The 17,688-nt window shown below is 46.3% G+C and overlaps 9 non-coding genes across 9 annotated transcripts; all 9 read right to left on the minus strand.

Annotated features, from left to right (window-relative positions):
* Positions 1-3,280: 3,280 nt before the first annotated feature.
* trnak-cuu (transfer RNA lysine (anticodon CUU)) lies at positions 3,281-3,353 on the minus strand. The gene has a single exon. It is a non-coding gene; the product is annotated as a tRNA-Lys (tRNA).
* Positions 3,354-3,829: 476 nt separating this feature from the next.
* Positions 3,830-3,936, minus strand: trnal-caa (transfer RNA leucine (anticodon CAA)). Its single transcript has 2 exons — positions 3,899-3,936; positions 3,830-3,874 (listed from the first exon to the last, which is right to left on the minus strand). It is a non-coding gene; the product is annotated as a tRNA-Leu (tRNA).
* Positions 3,937-6,567: 2,631 nt separating this feature from the next.
* Positions 6,568-6,640, minus strand: trnak-cuu (transfer RNA lysine (anticodon CUU)). The gene has a single exon. It is a non-coding gene; the product is annotated as a tRNA-Lys (tRNA).
* Positions 6,641-9,854: 3,214 nt separating this feature from the next.
* On the minus strand, positions 9,855-9,927 carry trnak-cuu (transfer RNA lysine (anticodon CUU)). Its single transcript has one exon. It is a non-coding gene; the product is annotated as a tRNA-Lys (tRNA).
* Positions 9,928-10,403: 476 nt separating this feature from the next.
* trnal-caa (transfer RNA leucine (anticodon CAA)) lies at positions 10,404-10,510 on the minus strand. Its single transcript has 2 exons — positions 10,473-10,510; positions 10,404-10,448 (listed from the first exon to the last, which is right to left on the minus strand). It is a non-coding gene; the product is annotated as a tRNA-Leu (tRNA).
* Positions 10,511-13,141: 2,631 nt separating this feature from the next.
* trnak-cuu (transfer RNA lysine (anticodon CUU)) lies at positions 13,142-13,214 on the minus strand. The gene has a single exon. It is a non-coding gene; the product is annotated as a tRNA-Lys (tRNA).
* A 476-nt stretch (positions 13,215-13,690) lies between these two features.
* On the minus strand, positions 13,691-13,797 carry trnal-caa (transfer RNA leucine (anticodon CAA)). Its single transcript has 2 exons — positions 13,760-13,797; positions 13,691-13,735 (listed from the first exon to the last, which is right to left on the minus strand). It is a non-coding gene; the product is annotated as a tRNA-Leu (tRNA).
* Positions 13,798-16,428: 2,631 nt separating this feature from the next.
* On the minus strand, positions 16,429-16,501 carry trnak-cuu (transfer RNA lysine (anticodon CUU)). The gene has a single exon. It is a non-coding gene; the product is annotated as a tRNA-Lys (tRNA).
* Positions 16,502-16,977: 476 nt separating this feature from the next.
* trnal-caa (transfer RNA leucine (anticodon CAA)) lies at positions 16,978-17,084 on the minus strand. The gene is made up of 2 exons: positions 17,047-17,084; positions 16,978-17,022 (listed from the first exon to the last, which is right to left on the minus strand). It is a non-coding gene; the product is annotated as a tRNA-Leu (tRNA).
* Between the last annotated feature and the right edge of the window lie 604 nt (positions 17,085-17,688).

Genomic DNA, 17,688 nt, shown 5'->3' on the forward strand with positions numbered 1-17,688 from the left:
ACTCCCAAAGAGAACCTCAACATCTTAAGCTCTGCTACCTCCAGCTCTGCCTCCTGTGTTTTCTTTAGTGCCGCTGTCTCTAAGCCGAAGAACACCGCTGGTCTCACCACTGTCTTGAGACGGTGGCTTCCTTTCATTCTCGCTGACACTCTTTTATCACACAACCCACCTGACACTTTTGTCCACCCGTTCCAACCTGATTGCAGTCGCCTCTTCATCTCTTTTCCACACTCTCCGTTGCTCTGAACCGTTGACCCTAAGTACTTAAAGTCCTGCACCTTCTTCACCTCTGCCCCCTGTAACCTCACCGTTCCACCTGGGTCCCTCTCATTGACACACATCTCAGTTTTCCAGAGCAGACCTCCATCTCTCTAGATTTTCCTCCACCAGCTCCCTGTTCTCACTACAAATCACAATGCCATCCGCAAACATCATAGTCCACGGAGATTCCAGTCTAACCTTATCTGTCAGCCTGTCCGCCACCAGAGCAAGGAAGAAGGGGCTCAGAGCCGATCCTTGATGCAGACCCACCGCCACCTTGAACTCCTCTGTCACATCTACAGCACACCTCACCACGGTCTTACAGCTTTCATACATGTCCTCCATCACTGTAACATACTTCTCTGCCACTCCAGAATTCCTCATACAATACCACAGCTCCTCTCTCGGCACCCTGTCATACGATTTCTCTAAGTCTACGAAGACACAATGCAACTCCCCATGACCTTCTCTGTATTTCTCCATCGGCATCCTCAAAGCAAATACTTCATCTGTTGGACTCTTTCTAGGCATGAAACCATATTGCTCACCTCTGCCCTTAGCCTAGCTTCCACTACTATTTCCCACAACTTCATTGTGTGGCTCATCAACTTTATTCCTCTGTAGTTGCCACAGCTCTGCTCATCTCCCTTGTTCTTAAAAATGGGCACCAGTACACTTCTCCTCGATTTTCGATTTTCTGAATTGCTACTTTTTCGAAAACCTCATCATCCATCGTAGGGCTTGCAGCCTTTTGTTACGCTTATGCACAGTTTGAGAAAGCTGATTGGAAACTTGGTTACGTGTATAAACGACAACAAAATTGCGGTACTCCGAGTGGTATCTAGTCGGGTAAAGTCGGTTTCCATATCCCAATTTGTGAAATCACCTCCCCTGAGAAAGCCGACTGTAATTTGGCTACTTTACTGTGTGTAATTGCAGGAAGTGACTTTCATTTTCAGCTGTACAAGAAATCAAGGTTTTGTGGAGTTTTAGTGTTGGTCCCAGATCTTATCCAGTGTGGCCGTATTAAAAGCACCACACAAAACGTGGGGCTTGAACCCACGACCCTGAGATTAAAACTCTCATGCTCTACCGCCTGAGATAGCCGGGCCTCAAAGAGGACCCTGAAAAGACCCTTTGACCTTCAATGAAGCAACATATTTCCAGGCGTCTTTGAGCAAAGTCCCACTTTGTTTCAGCAATCGCTCTTACATCAGCTGCAACTATTTAGCCGTTTGTTTTCTGCAACTTCCTCCAGACAGTAAGTCTTAGGCTTGGAGTATATTGCTTTGAACTAACCGTTTGTCCTCATTCTTGATCCTGTCCATCCTCGTTACTCCCAAAGAGAACCTCAACATCTTAAGCTCTGCTACCTCCAGCTCTGCCTCCTGTGTTTTCTTTAGTGCCGCTGTCTCTAAGCCGAACAACATCGCTGGTCTCACCACTGTCTTGAGACGGTGGCTTCCTTTCATTCTCGCTGACACTCTTTTATCACACAACACACCTGACACTTTTTTCCACCCGTTCCAACCTGATTGCAGTCGCCTCTTCAACTCTTTTCCACACTCTCCGTTGCTCTGAACCGTTGACCCTAAGTACTTAAAGTCCTGCACCTTCTTCACCTCTGCCCCCTGTAACCTCACCGTTCCACCTGGGTCCCTCTCATTGACACACATCTCAGTTTTCCAGAGCAGACCTCCATCTCTCTAGATTTTCCTCCACCTGCTCCCTGTTCTCACTACAAATCACAATGTCATCCGCAAACATCATAGTCCACGGAGATTCCAGTCTAACCTCATCTGTCAGCCTGTCCGCCACCAGAGCTAGGAAGAAGGGGCTCAGAGCCGATCCTTGATGCAGACCCACCGCCACCTTGAACTCCTCTGTCACATCTACAGCACACCTCACCGCGGTCTTACAGCTTTCATACATGTCCTCCATCACTCTAACATACTTCTCTGCCACTCCAGAATTCCTCATACAATACCACAGCTCCTCTCTCGGCACCCTGTCATACGCTTTCTCTAAGTCTACGAAGACACAATGCAACTCCCCATGACCTTCTCTGTATTTCTCCATCGGCATCCTCAAAGCAAATACTTCATCTGTTGGACTCTTTCTAGGCATGAAACCATATTGCTCACCTCTGCCCTTAGCCTAGCTTCCACTACTATTTCCCACAACTTCATTGTGTGGCTCATCAACTTTATTCCTCTGTAGTTGCCACAGCTCTGCTCATCTCCCTTGTTCTTAAAAATGGGCACCAGTACACTTCTCCTCCAGTCCTCGGCCCTCCTTTCACTCTCCAAGATCTTGTTAAACAAACTAGTCAGAAACTCTACTGCCACCTCTCCTAGACACTTTCATACCTCCACAGGTATGTCATCAGGACCCGCTGCCTTTCCACTCTTCATCCTCTTCAACGTCCTCCTCACTTCACTCTTACTAATCTTGGCTACTTCCTGCTCCACACCAGTCACATCTTCTACTCTTTGTTCCCTTTCATTTTCCTCATTGATTAACTCTTAAAAAGTTCTCCTTCCATCTTCCCATCACAATCCTGGCACCTGTCAATTTATTTCCATCCTTATCATTAATCACCCTAACCTGCTGCACATCCTTCCCATCTCTGTCTCTTAGTCTGACCAACCTGAACAAATCCACCCCTCCCTCTTTAGTGTCCAACCTAGCATACAAGTCCTCATATGCTCTTTGCCACCTCTACCTTCACCTTACGCTGCATCTCCCTGTACTCTTGTCGACTCTCTTCAGTCCTCGCAGTGTCCCACTTCTTCTTAGCTAACCTTTTTCTCTGTATACACTCCTGAAGTTCCTCGTTCTGCCGCCAAATCACCTTGTCCACTTTTCTCTTTCCAGATGACACACCGAGTACCCTCGGTGTTCCCTATGAAAGTCCCCCAGTGACTTTCATTTTCAGCTGTACAAGAAATCAAGTTGTTCTGCAGTTTTTGTGTTGGTCCCAGATCTTCTCCAGTGTGGCCATAATCAAAAAAGACCCCTCCCAACGTGGGGCTCGAACCCACGACCCTGAGATTAAGAGTCTCATGCTCTACCGACTGAGCTAGCCGGGCCGCTAAAAGGACACCTGAAAAGACCCTTTGACCCTCAATAAAGCAACATTTTTCCAGGCGTGTTTAAGCAAAGTCCCACTCTATTTCAGCAATCACTTTTAGATCAGCTGCAACTATTTAGCCGTTTGTTTTCTGCATCTTCCTCCAGACAGTAAGTCTTAGGCTTGGAATAAATTGCTTCGAACTAATCGTTTGCATGCACATCATGGCCACCTCACTTGACGTGAGTTGATGTGGAGGGTCAGTTGTGCGCGTGGTCAGAAATTACTGCCAGGAGTGCCCGAGGTGCATTCTCGTAAGAATGTTGCGGCAGCATTATCTCAGCAGCACAATGGTATATGGTAGAGAAGGATTATGCAATAGTGTTGCCATGTCTTTTGCTTTGTGCAACAAAAGACAATCACGAGTTGTTAAAGTTTTCAAAGTTGTTCAATACAAATATGTCTAAATCATTAGCAACATGCAGATAAAAGTAATGTCAGGAGTGGGATTTGAACCCACGCCTCCACTGGAGACCAGAAGTCCCTTTGGGGAAGGAGTTCTTCCTTGAGTCTGGCGCCTTAGACCGCTCGGCCATCCTGACAGCCGTTGGTGGGCGCCGACTCTTTAGGACAGTGGAACTAAGTCATTAGGTTGTTATTCTCTAATTCAATCAACATACTCGAGGTGTTCTTGAGGAAAGTCTCAATTTGTTGTAATACTCACCTTTGTCTCAGCTGGAAAGGGCCGTCAGTCGGGACTTTGCGCAACTTATGACAGTGTAATGAAGTGAGTGAAGCTCTTGTTTGTGAGTTTAGTGGGTTTCAGTTGGAGTGTTGGTTAGATGATCGATATTGTTTGGCAAAACGTTTGTACGGGTAGACAAGTCTGGCTGCAGTTGCAGCTGGATTTTCTGAATTGTTACTTTTTCGAAAACCTCAGCATCCATCGTAGGGCTTGCAGCCTTTTGTTACGCTTATGCACAGTTTGAGAAAACTGATTGGAAACATGGTTACGTGTATAAACGACAACAAAATTGCGGTACTCCGATTGGTATCTAGTCGGGTAAAGTCGGTTTCCATATCCCAATTTGTGAAATCACCTCCCCTGAGAAAGCCGACTGTAATTTGGCTACTTTACTGTGTGTAATTGCAGGAAGTGACTTTCATTTTCAGCTGTACAAGAAATCAAGGTTTTGTGGAGTTTTAGTGTTGGTCCCAGATCTTATCCAGTGTGGCCGTATTGAAAACACCACACATAACGTGGGGCTCGAACCCACGACCCTGAAATTAAAACTCTCATGCTCTACCGCCTGAGCTAGCCGGGCCTCAAAGAGGACCCTGAAAAGACCCTTTGACCTTCAATGAAGCAACATATTTCCAGGCGTCTTTGAGCAAAGACCCACTTTGTTTCAGCAATCGCTCTTACATCAGCTGCAACTATTTAGCCGTTTGTTTTCTGCAACTTCCTCCAGACAGTAAGTCTTAGGCTTGGAGTATATTGCTTTGAACTAACCGTTTGTCCTCATTCTTGATCCTGTCCATCCTCATTACTCCCAAAGAGAACCTCAACATCTTAAGCTCTGCTACCTCCAGCTCTGCCTCCTGTGTTTTCTTTAGTGCCGCTGTCTCTAAGCCGAACAACATCGCTGGTCTCACCACTGTCTTGAGACGGTGGCTTCCTTTCATTCTCGCTGACACTCTTTTATCACACAACACACCTGACACTTTTTTCCACCCGTTCCAACCTGATTGCAGTCGCCTCTTCAACTCTTTTCCACACTATCCGTTGCTCTGAACCGTTGACCCTAAGTACTTAAAGTCCTGCACCTTCTTCACCTCTGCCCCCTGTAACCTCACCGTTCCACCTGGGTCCCTCTCATTGACACACATCTCAGTTTTCCAGAGCAGACCTCCATCTCTCTAGATTTTCCTCCACCTGCTCCCTGTTCTCACTACAAATCACAATGTCATCCGCAAACATCATAGTCCACGGAGATTCCAGTCTAACCTCATCTGTCAGCCTGTCCGCCACCAGAGCTAGGAAGAAGGGGCTCAGAGCCGATCCTTGATGCAGACCCACCGCCACCTTGAACTCCTCTGTCACATCTACAGCACACCTCACCGCGGTCTTACAGCTTTCATACATGTCCTCCATCACTCTAACATACATCTCTGCCACTCCAGAATTCCTCATACAATACCACAGCTCCTCTCTCGGCACCCTGTCATACGCTTTCTCTAAGTCTACGAAGACACAATGCAACTCCCCATGACCTTCTCTGTATTTCTCCATCGGCATCCTCAAAGCAAATACTTCATCTGTTGGACTCTTTCTAGGCATGAAACCATATTGCTCACCTCTGCCCTTAGCCTAGCTTCCACTACTATTTCCCACAACTTCATTGTGTGGCTCATCAACTTTATTCCTCTGTAGTTGCCACAGCTCTGCTCATCTCCTTTGTTCTTAAAAATGGGCACCAGTACACTTCTCCTCCAGTCCTCGGCCCTCTTCTCACTCTCCAAGATCTTGTTAAACAAACTAGTCAGAAACTCTACTGCCACCTCTCCTAGACACTTTCATACCTCCACAGGTATGTCATCAGGACCCGCTGCCTTTCCACTCTTCATCCTCTTCAACGTCCTCCTCACTTCACTCTTACTAATCTTGGCTACTTCCTGCTCCACACCAGTCACCTCTTCTACTCTTTGTTCCCTTTCATTTTCCTCATTGATTAACTCTTAAAAAGTTCTCCTTCCATCTTCCCATCACAATCCTGGCACCTGTCAATTTATTTCCATCCTTATCGTTAATCACCCTAACCTGCTGCACATCCTTCCCATCTGTGTCTCTTAGTCTGGCCAACCTGAACAAATCCACCTCTCCCTCTTTAGTGTCCAACCTAGCATACAAGTCCTCATATGGTCTTTGCCACCTCTACCTTCACCTTACGCTGCATCTCCCCGTACTCTTGTCGACTCTCTTCAGTCCTCGCAGTGTCCCACTTCTTCTTAGCTAACCTTTTTCTCTGTATACACTCCTGAAGTTCCTCGTTCTGCCGCCAAATCACCTTGTCCACTTTCCTCTTTCCAGATGACACACCGTTTACCCTCGGTGTTCCCTATGAAAGTCCCCCAGTGACTTTCATTTTCAGCTGTACAAGAAATCAAGTTGTTCTTCAGTTTTTGTGTTGGTCCCAGATCTTCTCCAGTGTGGCCATAATCAAAAAAGACCCCGCCCAACATGGGGCTCGAACCCACGACCCTGAGATTAAGAGTCTCATGCTCTACCGACTGAGCTAGCCGGGCCGCTAAAAGGACACCTGAAAAGACCCTTTGACCCTCAATAAAGCAACATTTTTCCAGGCGTGTTTAAGTAAAGTCCCACTCTGTTTCAGCAATCACTTTTAGATCAGCTGCAACTATTTAGCCGTTTGTTTTCTGCATCTTCCTCCAGACAGTAAGACTTAGGCTTGGAATAAATTGCTTCGAACTACTCGTTTGCATGCACATCATGGCCACCTCACTTGACGTGAGTTGATGTGGAGGGTCAGTTGTGCGCGTGGTCAGAAATTACTGCCAGGAGTGCCCGAGGTGCATTCTCGTAAGAATGTTGCGGCAGCATTATCTCAGCAGCACAATGGTATATGGTAGAGAAGGATTATGCAATAGTGTTGCCATGTCTTTTGCTTTGTGCAACAAAAGACAATCATGAGTTGTAAAAGTTTTCAAAGTTGTTCAATACAATTATGTCTAAATCATTAGCAACATGCAGATAAAAGTAATGTCAGGAGTGGGATTTGAACCCACGTCTCCACTGGAGACCAGAAGTCCCTTTGGGGAAGGAGTTGTTCCTTGAATCTGGCGCCTTAGACAGCTCGGCCATGCTGACAGCCGTTGGTGGGCGCAGACTCTTTAGGACAGTGGAAGTAAGTCATTAGGTTGTTATTCTCTAATTCAATCAACATACTCGAGGTGTTCTTGAGGAAAGTCTCAATTTGTTGCAATACTCACCTTTGTCTCAGCTGGAAAGGGCCGTCAGTCGGGACTTTGCGCAACTTATGACAGTGTAATTAAGTGAGTGAAGCTCTTGTTTGTGAGTTTAGTGGGTTTCAGTTGGATTGTTGGTTAGATGATCGATATTGTTTGGCAAAACGTTTGTACGGGTAGCCAAGTCTGGCTGCAGTTGCAGCTGGATTTTCTAAATTGCTACTTTTTCGAAAACCTCAGCATCCATCTTAGAGCTTGCAGCCTTTTGTTACGCTTATGCACAGTTTTAGAAAGCTGATTGGAAACATGGTTACGTGTATAAACGACAACAAAATTGCGGTACTCCGACTGGTATCTAGTCGGGTAAAGTCGGTTTCCATATCCCAATTTGTGAAATCACCTCCCCTGAGAAAGCCGACTGTAATTTGGCTACTTTACTGTGTGTAATTGCAGGAAGTGACTTTCATTTTCAGCTGTACAAGAAATCAAGGTTTTGTGGAGTTTTAATGTTGGTCCCAGATCTTATCCAGTGTGGCCGTATTAAAAGCACCACACATAACGTGGGGCTAGAACCCACGACCCTGAGATTAAAACTCTCATGCTCTACTGCCTGAGCTAGCTGGGCCTCAAAGAGGACCCTGAAAAGACCCTTTGACCTTAAATGAAGCAACATATTTCCAGGCGTCTTTGAGCAAAGTCCCACTTTGTTTCAGCAATCGCTCTTACATCAGCTGCAACTATTTAGCCAGTTGTTTTCTGCAACTTCCTCCAGACAGTAAGTCTTAGGCTTGGAGTATATTGCTTTGAACTAACCGTTTGTCCTCATTCTTGATCCTGTCCATCCTCGTTACTCCCAAAGAGAACCTCAACATCTTAAGCTCTGCTACCTCCAGCTCTGCCTCCTGTGTTTTCTTTAGTGCCGCTGTCTCTAAGCCGAAGAACACCGCTGGTCTCACCACTGTCTTGAGACGGTGGCTTCCTTTCATTCTCGCTGACACTCTTTTATCACACAACCCACCTGACACTTTTGTCCACCCGTTCCAACCTGATTGCAGTCGCCTCTTCATCTCTTTTCCACACTCTCCGTTGCTCTGAACCGTTGACCCTAAGTACTTAAAGTCCTGCACCTTCTTCACCTCTGCCCCCTGTAACCTCACCGTTCCACCTGGGTCCCTCTCATTGACACACATCTCAGTTTTCCAGAGCAGACCTCCATCTCTCTAGATTTTCCTCCACCAGCTCCCTGTTCTCACTACAAATCACAATGCCATCCGCAAACATCATAGTCCACGGAGATTCCAGTCTAACCTTATCTGTCAGCCTGTCCGCCACCAGAGCAAGGAAGAAGGGGCTCAGAGCCGATCCTTGATGCAGACCCACCGCCACCTTGAACTCCTCTGTCACATCTACAGCACACCTCACCACGGTCTTACAGCTTTCATACATGTCCTCCATCACTGTAACATACTTCTCTGCCACTCCAGAATTCCTCATACAATACCACAGCTCCTCTCTCGGCACCCTGTCATACGATTTCTCTAAGTCTACGAAGACACAATGCAACTCCCCATGACCTTCTCTGTATTTCTCCATCGGCATCCTCAAAGCAAATACTTCATCTGTTGGACTCTATCTAGGCATGAAACCATATTGCTCACCTCTGCCCTTAGCCTAGCTTCCACTACTATTTCCCACAACTTCATTGTGTGGCTCATCAACTTTATTCCTCTGTAGTTGCCACAGCTCTGCTCATCTCCCTTGTTCTTAAAAATGGGCACCAGTACACTTCTCCTCCAGTCCTCGGCCCTCCTTTCACTCTCCAAGATCTTGTTAAACAAACTAGTCAGAAACTCTACTGCCACCTCTCCTAGACACTTTCATACCTCCACAGGTATGTCATCAGGACCCGCTGCCTTTCCACTCTTCATCCTCTTCAACGTCCTCCTCACTTCACTCTTACTAATCTTGGCTACTTCCTGCTCCACACCAGTCACATCTTCTACTCTTTGTTCCCTTTCATTTTCCTCATTGATTAACTCTTAAAAAGTTCTCCTTCCATCTTCCCATCACAATCCTGGCACCTGTCAATTTATTTCCATCCTTATCATTAATCACCCTAACCTGCTGCACATCCTTCCCATCTCTGTCTCTTAGTCTGGCCAACCTGAACAAATCCACCTCCCCCTCTTTAGTGTCCAACCTAGCATACAAGTCCTCATATGCTCTTTGCCACGTCTACCTTCACCTTACGCTGCATCTCCCTGTACTCTTGTCGACTCTCTTCAGTCCTCGCAGTGTCCCACTTCTTCTTAGCTAACCTTTTTCTCTGTATACACTCCTGAAGTTCCTCGTTCTGCCGCCAAATCACCTTGTCCACTTTTCTCTTTCCAGATGACACACCGAGTACCCTCGGTGTTCCCTATGAAAGTCCCCCAGTGACTTTCATTTTCAGCTGTACAAGAAATCAAGTTGTTCTGCAGTTTTTGTGTTGGTCCCAGATCTTCTCCAGTGTGGCCATAATCAAAAAAGACCCCTCCCAACGTGGGGCTCGAACCCACGACCCTGAGATTAAGAGTCTCATGCTCTACCGACTGAGCTAGCCGGGCCGCTAAAAGGACACCTGAAAAGACCCTTTGACCCTCAATAAAGCAACATTTTTCCAGGCGTGTTTAAGCAAAGTCCCACTCTATTTCAGCAATCACTTTTAGATCAGCTGCAACTATTTAGCCGTTTGTTTTCTGCATCTTCCTCCAGACAGTAAGTCTTAGGCTTGGAATAAATTGCTTCGAACTAATCGTTTGCATGCACATCATGGCCACCTCACTTGACGTGAGTTGATGTGGAGGGTCAGTTGTGCGCGTGGTCAGAAATTACTGCCAGGAGTGCCCGAGGTGCATTCTCGTAAGAATGTTGCGGCAGCATTATCTCAGCAGCACAATGGTATATGGTAGAGAAGGATTATGCAATAGTGTTGCCATGTCTTTTGCTTTGTGCAACAAAAGACAATCACGAGTTGTTAAAGTTTTCAAAGTTGTTCAATACAAATATGTCTAAATCATTAGCAACATGCAGATAAAAGTAATGTCAGGAGTGGGATTTGAACCCACGCCTCCACTGGAGACCAGAAGTCCCTTTGGGGAAGGAGTTCTTCCTTGAGTCTGGCGCCTTAGACCGCTCGGCCATCCTGACAGCCGTTGGTGGGCGCCGACTCTTTAGGACAGTGGAACTAAGTCATTAGGTTGTTATTCTCTAATTCAATCAACATACTCGAGGTGTTCTTGAGGAAAGTCTCAATTTGTTGTAATACTCACCTTTGTCTCAGCTGGAAAGGGCCGTCAGTCGGGACTTTGCGCAACTTATGACAGTGTAATGAAGTGAGTGAAGCTCTTGTTTGTGAGTTTAGTGGGTTTCAGTTGGAGTGTTGGTTAGATGATCGATATTGTTTGGCAAAACGTTTGTACGGGTAGACAAGTCTGGCTGCAGTTGCAGCTGGATTTTCTGAATTGTTACTTTTTCGAAAACCTCAGCATCCATCGTAGGGCTTGCAGCCTTTTGTTACGCTTATGCACAGTTTGAGAAAACTGATTGGAAACATGGTTACGTGTATAAACGACAACAAAATTGCGGTACTCCGATTGGTATCTAGTCGGGTAAAGTCGGTTTCCATATCCCAATTTGTGAAATCACCTCCCCTGAGAAAGCCGACTGTAATTTGGCTACTTTACTGTGTGTAATTGCAGGAAGTGACTTTCATTTTCAGCTGTACAAGAAATCAAGGTTTTGTGGAGTTTTAGTGTTGGTCCCAGATCTTATCCAGTGTGGCCGTATTGAAAACACCACACATAACGTGGGGCTCGAACCCACGACCCTGAAATTAAAACTCTCATGCTCTACCGCCTGAGCTAGCCGGGCCTCAAAGAGGACCCTGAAAAGACCCTTTGACCTTCAATGAAGCAACATATTTCCAGGCGTCTTTGAGCAAAGACCCACTTTGTTTCAGCAATCGCTCTTACATCAGCTGCAACTATTTAGCCGTTTGTTTTCTGCAACTTCCTCCAGACAGTAAGTCTTAGACTTGGAGTATATTGCTTTGAACTAACCGATTGTCCTCATTCTTGATCCTGTCCATCCTCATTACTCCCAAAGAGAACCTCAACATCTTAAGCTCTGCTACCTCCAGCTCTGCCTCCTGTGTTTTCTTTAGTGCCGCTGTCTCTAAGCCGAACAACATCGCTGGTCTCACCACTGTCTTGAGACGGTGGCTTCCTTTCATTCTCGCTGACACTCTTTTATCACACAACACACCTGACACTTTTTTCCACCCGTTCCAACCTGATTGCAGTCGCCTCTTCAACTCTTTTCCACACTATCCGTTGCTCTGAACCGTTGACCCTAAGTACTTAAAGTCCTGCACCTTCTTCACCTCTGCCCCCTGTAACCTCACCGTTCCACCTGGGTCCCTCTCATTGACACACATCTCAGTTTTCCAGAGCAGACCTCCATCTCTCTAGATTTTCCTCCACCTGCTCCCTGTTCTCACTACAAATCACAATGTCATCCGCAAACATCATAGTCCACGGAGATTCCAGTCTAACCTCATCTGTCAGCCTGTCCGCCACCAGAGCTAGGAAGAAGGGGCTCAGAGCCGATCCTTGATGCAGACCCACCGCCACCTTGAACTCCTCTGTCACATCTACAGCACACCTCACCGCGGTCTTACAGCTTTCATACATGTCCTCCATCACTCTAACATACATCTCTGCCACTCCAGAATTCCTCATACAATACCACAGCTCCTCTCTCGGCACCCTGTCATACGCTTTCTCTAAGTCTACGAAGACACAATGCAACTCCCCATGACCTTCTCTGTATTTCTCCATCGGCATCCTCAAAGCAAATACTTCATCTGTTGGACTCTTTCTAGGCATGAAACCATATTGCTCACCTCTGCCCTTAGCCTAGCTTCCACTACTATTTCCCACAACTTCATTGTGTGGCTCATCAACTTTATTCCTCTGTAGTTGCCACAGCTCTGCTCATCTCCTTTGTTCTTAAAAATGGGCACCAGTACACTTCTCCTCCAGTCCTCGGCCCTCTTCTCACTCTCCAAGATCTTGTTAAACAAACTAGTCAGAAACTCTACTGCCACCTCTCCTAGACACTTTCATACCTCCACAGGTATGTCATCAGGACCCGCTGCCTTTCCACTCTTCATCCTCTTCAACGTCCTCCTCACTTCACTCTTACTAATCTTGGCTACTTCCTGCTCCACACCAGTCACCTCTTCTACTCTTTGTTCCCTTTCATTTTCCTCATTGATTAACTCTTAAAAAGTTCTCCTTCCATCTTCCCATCACAATCCTGGCACCTGTCAATTTATTTCCATCCTTATCGTTAATCACCCTAACCTGCTGCACATCCTTCCCATCTGTGTCTCTTAGTCTGGCCAACCTGAACAAATCCACCTCTCCCTCTTTAGTGTCCAACCTAGCATACAAGTCCTCATATGCTCTTTGCCACCTCTACCTTCACCTTACGCTGCATCTCCCTGTACTCTTGTCGACTCTCTTCAGTCCTCGCAGTGTCCCACTTCTTCTTAGCTAACCTTTTTCTCTGTATACACTCCTGAAGTTCCTCGTTCTGCCGCCAAATCACCTTGTCCACTTTCCTCTTTCCAGATGACACACCGAGTACCCTCGGTGTTCCCTATGAAAGTCCCCCAGTGACTTTCATTTTCAGCTGTACAAGAAATCAAGTTGTTCTGCAGTTTTTGTGTTGGTCCCAGATCTTCTCCAGTGTGGCCATAATCAAAAAAGACCCCTCCCAACGTGGGGCTCGAACCCACGACCCTGAGATTAAGAGTCTCATGCTCTACCGACTGAGCTAGCCGGGCCGCTAAAAGGACACCTGAAAAGACCCTTTGACCCTCAATAAAGCAACATTTTTCCAGGCGTGTTTAAGCAAAGTCCCACTCTATTTCAGCAATCACTTTTAGATCAGCTGCAACTATTTAGCCGTTTGTTTTCTGCATCTTCCTCCAGACAGTAAGTCTTAGGCTTGGAATAAATTGCTTCGAACTAATCGTTTGCATGCACATCATGGCCACCTCACTTGACGTGAGTTGATGTGGAGGGTCAGTTGTGCGCGTGGTCAGAAATTACTGCCAGGAGTGCCCGAGGTGCATTCTCGTAAGAATGTTGCGGCAGCATTATCTCAGCAGCACAATGGTATATGGTAGAGAAGGATTATGCAATAGTGTTGCCATGTCTTTTGCTTTGTGCAACAAAAGACAATCACGAGTTGTTAAAGTTTTCAAAGTTGTTCAATACAAATATGTCTAAATCATTAGCAACATGCAGATAAAAGTAATGTCAGGAGTGGGATTTGAACCCACGCCTCCACTGGAGACCAGAAGTCCCTTTGGGGAAGGAGTTCTTCCTTGAGTCTGGCGCCTTAGACCGCTCGGCCATCCTGACAGCCGTTGGTGGGCGCCGACTCTTTAGGACAGTGGAACTAAGTCATTAGGTTGTTATTCTCTAATTCAATCAACATACTCGAGGTGTTCTTGAGGAAAGTCTCAATTTGTTGTAATACTCACCTTTGTCTCAGCTGGAAAGGGCCGTCAGTCGGGACTTTGCGCAACTTATGACAGTGTAATGAAGTGAGTGAAGCTCTTGTTTGTGAGTTTAGTGGGTTTCAGTTGGAGTGTTGGTTAGATGATCGATATTGTTTGGCAAAACGTTTGTACGGGTAGACAAGTCAGGCTGCAGTTGCAGCTGGATTTTCTGAATTGTTACTTTTTCGAAAACCTCAGCATCCATCGTAGGGCTTGCAGCCTTTTGTTACGCTTATGCACAGTTTGAGAAAACTGATTGGAAACATGGTTACGTGTATAAACGACAACAAAATTGCGGTACTCCGATTGGTATCTAGTCGGGTAAAGTCGGTTTCCATATCCCAATTTGTGAAATCACCTCCCCTGAGAAAGCCGACTGTAATTTGGCTACTTTACTGTGTGTAATTGCAGGAAGTGACTTTCATTTTCAGCTGTACAAGAAATCAAGGTTTTGTGGAGTTTTAGTGTTGGTCCCAGATCTTATCCAGTGTGGCCGTATTGAAAACACCACACATAACGTGGGGCTCGAACCCACGACCCTGAAATTAAAACTCTCATGCTCTACCGCCTGAGCTAGCCGGGCCTCAAAGAGGACCCTGAAAAGACCCTTTGACCTTCAATGAAGCAACATATTTCCAGGCGTCTTTGAGCAAAGACCCACTTTGTTTCAGCAATCGCTCTTACATCAGCTGCAACTATTTAGCCGTTTGTTTTCTGCAACTTCCTCCAGACAGTAAGTCTTAGGCTTGGAGTATATTGCTTTGAACTAACCGTTTGTCCTCATTCTTGATCCTGTCCATCCTCATTACTCCCAAAGAGAACCTCAACATCTTAAGCTCTGCTACCTCCAGCTCTGCCTCCTGTGTTTTCTTTAGTGCCGCTGTCTCTAAGCCGAACAACATCGCTGGTCTCACCACTGTCTTGAGACGGTGGCTTCCTTTCATTCTCGCTGACACTCTTTTATCACACAACACACCTGACACTTTTTTCCACCCGTTCCAACCTGATTGCAGTCGCCTCTTCAACTCTTTTCCACACTATCCGTTGCTCTGAACCGTTGACCCTAAGTACTTAAAGTCCTGCACCTTCTTCACCTCTGCCCCCTGTAACCTCACCGTTCCACCTGGGTCCCTCTCATTGACACACATCTCAGTTTTCCAGAGCAGACCTCCATCTCTCTAGATTTTCCTCCACCTGCTCCCTGTTCTCACTACAAATCACAATGTCATCCGCAAACATCATAGTCCACGGAGATTCCAGTCTAACCTCATCTGTCAGCCTGTCCGCCACCAGAGCTAGGAAGAAGGGGCTCAGAGCCGATCCTTGATGCAGACCCACCGCCACCTTGAACTCCTCTGTCACATCTACAGCACACCTCACCGCGGTCTTACAGCTTTCATACATGTCCTCCATCACTCTAACATACATCTCTGCCACTCCAGAATTCCTCATACAATACCACAGCTCCTCTCTCGGCACCCTGTCATACGCTTTCTCTAAGTCTACGAAGACACAATGCAACTCCCCATGACCTTCTCTGTATTTCTCCATCGGCATCCTCAAAGCAAATACTTCATCTGTTGGACTCTTTCTAGGCATGAAACCATATTGCTCACCTCTGCCCTTAGCCTAGCTTCCACTACTATTTCCCACAACTTCATTGTGTGGCTCATCAACTTTATTCCTCTGTAGTTGCCACAGCTCTGCTCATCTCCTTTGTTCTTAAAAATGGGCACCAGTACACTTCTCCTCCAGTCCTCGGCCCTCTTCTCACTCTCCAAGATCTTGTTAAACAAACTAGTCAGAAACTCTACTGCCACCTCTCCTAGACACTTTCATACCTCCACAGGTATGTCATCAGGACCCGCTGCCTTTCCACTCTTCATCCTCTTCAACGTCCTCCTCACTTCACTCTTACTAATCTTGGCTACTTCCTGCTCCACACCAGTCACCTCTTCTACTCTTTGTTCCCTTTCATTTTCCTCATTGATTAACTCTTAAAAAGTTCTCCTTCCATCTTCCCATCACAATCCTGGCACCTGTCAATTTATTTCCATCCTTATCGTTAATCACCCTAACCTGCTGCACATCCTTCCCATCTGTGTCTCTTAGTCTGGCCAACCTGAACAAATCCACCTCTCCCTCTTTAGTGTCCAACCTAGCATACAAGTCCTCATATGGTCTTTGCCACCTCTACCTTCACCTTACGCTGCATCTCCCCGTACTCTTGTCGACTCTCTTCAGTCCTCGCAGTGTCCCACTTCTTCTTAGCTAACCTTTTTCTCTGTATACACTCCTGAAGTTCCTCGTTCTGCCGCCAAATCACCTTGTCCACTTTCCTCTTTCCAGATGACACACCGAGTACCCTCGGTGTTCCCTATGAAAGTCCCCCAGTGACTTTCATTTTCAGCTGTACAAGAAATCAAGTTGTTCTGCAGTTTTTGTGTTGGTCCCAGATCTTCTCCAGTGTGGCCATAATCAAAAAAGACCCCGCCCAACATGGGGCTCGAACCCACGACCCTGAGATTAAGAGTCTCATGCTCTACCGACTGAGCTAGCCGGGCCGCTAAAAGGACACCTGAAAAGACCCTTTGACCCTCAATAAAGCAACATTTTTCCAGGCGTGTTTAAGTAAAGTCCCACTCTGTTTCAGCAATCACTTTTAGATCAGCTGCAACTATTTAGCCGTTTGTTTTCTGCATCTTCCTCCAGACAGTAAGACTTAGGCTTGGAATAAATTGCTTCGAACTACTCGTTTGCATGCACATCATGGCCACCTCACTTGACGTGAGTTGATGTGGAGGGTCAGTTGTGCGCGTGGTCAGAAATTACTGCCAGGAGTGCCCGAGGTGCATTCTCGTAAGAATGTTGCGGCAGCATTATCTCAGCAGCACAATGGTATATGGTAGAGAAGGATTATGCAATAGTGTTGCCATGTCTTTTGCTTTGTGCAACAAAAGACAATCACGAGTTGTTAAAGTTTTCAAATTTGTTCAATACAATTATGTCTAAATCATTAGCAACATGCAGATAAAAGTAATGTCAGGAGTGGGATTTGAACCCACGCCTCCACTGGAGACCAGAAGTCCCTTTGGGGAAGGAGTTCTTCCTTGAGTCTGGCGCCTTAGACCGCTCGGCCATCCTGACAGCCGTTGGTGGGCGCCGACTCTTTAGGACAGTGGAAGTAAGTCATTAGGTTGTTATTCTCTAATTCAATCAACATACTCGAGGTGTTCTTGAGGAAAGTCTCAATTTGTTGCAATACTCACCTTTGTCTCAGCTGGAAAGGGCCGTCAGTCGGGACTTTGCGCAACTTATGACAGTGTAATGAAGTGAGTGAAGCTCTTGTTTGTGAGTTTAGTGGGTTTCAGTTGGAGTGTTGGTTAGATGATCGATATTGTTTGGCAAAACGTTTGTACGGGTAGCCAAGTCTGGCTGCAGTTGCAGCTGGATTTTCTGAATTGCTACTTTTTCGAAAACCTCAGCATCCATCGTAGGGCTTGCAGCCTTTTGTTACGCTTATGCACAGTTTGAGAAAGCTGATTGGAAACTTGGTTACGTGTATAAACGACAACAAAATTGCAGTACTCCGAGTGGTATCTAGTCGGGTAAAGTCGGTTTCCATATCCCAATTTGTGAAATCACCTCCCCTGAGAAAGCCGACTGTAATTTGGCTACTTTACTGTGTGTAATTGCAGGAAGTGACTTTCATTTTCAGCTGTACAAGAAATCAAGGTTTTGTGGAGTTTTA

Source organism: Channa argus, unplaced genomic scaffold, assembly GCF_033026475.1.
Source record: "Channa argus isolate prfri unplaced genomic scaffold, Channa argus male v1.0 Contig164, whole genome shotgun sequence".
Classification (NCBI taxonomy): domain Eukaryota; kingdom Metazoa; phylum Chordata; class Actinopteri; order Anabantiformes; family Channidae; genus Channa; species Channa argus.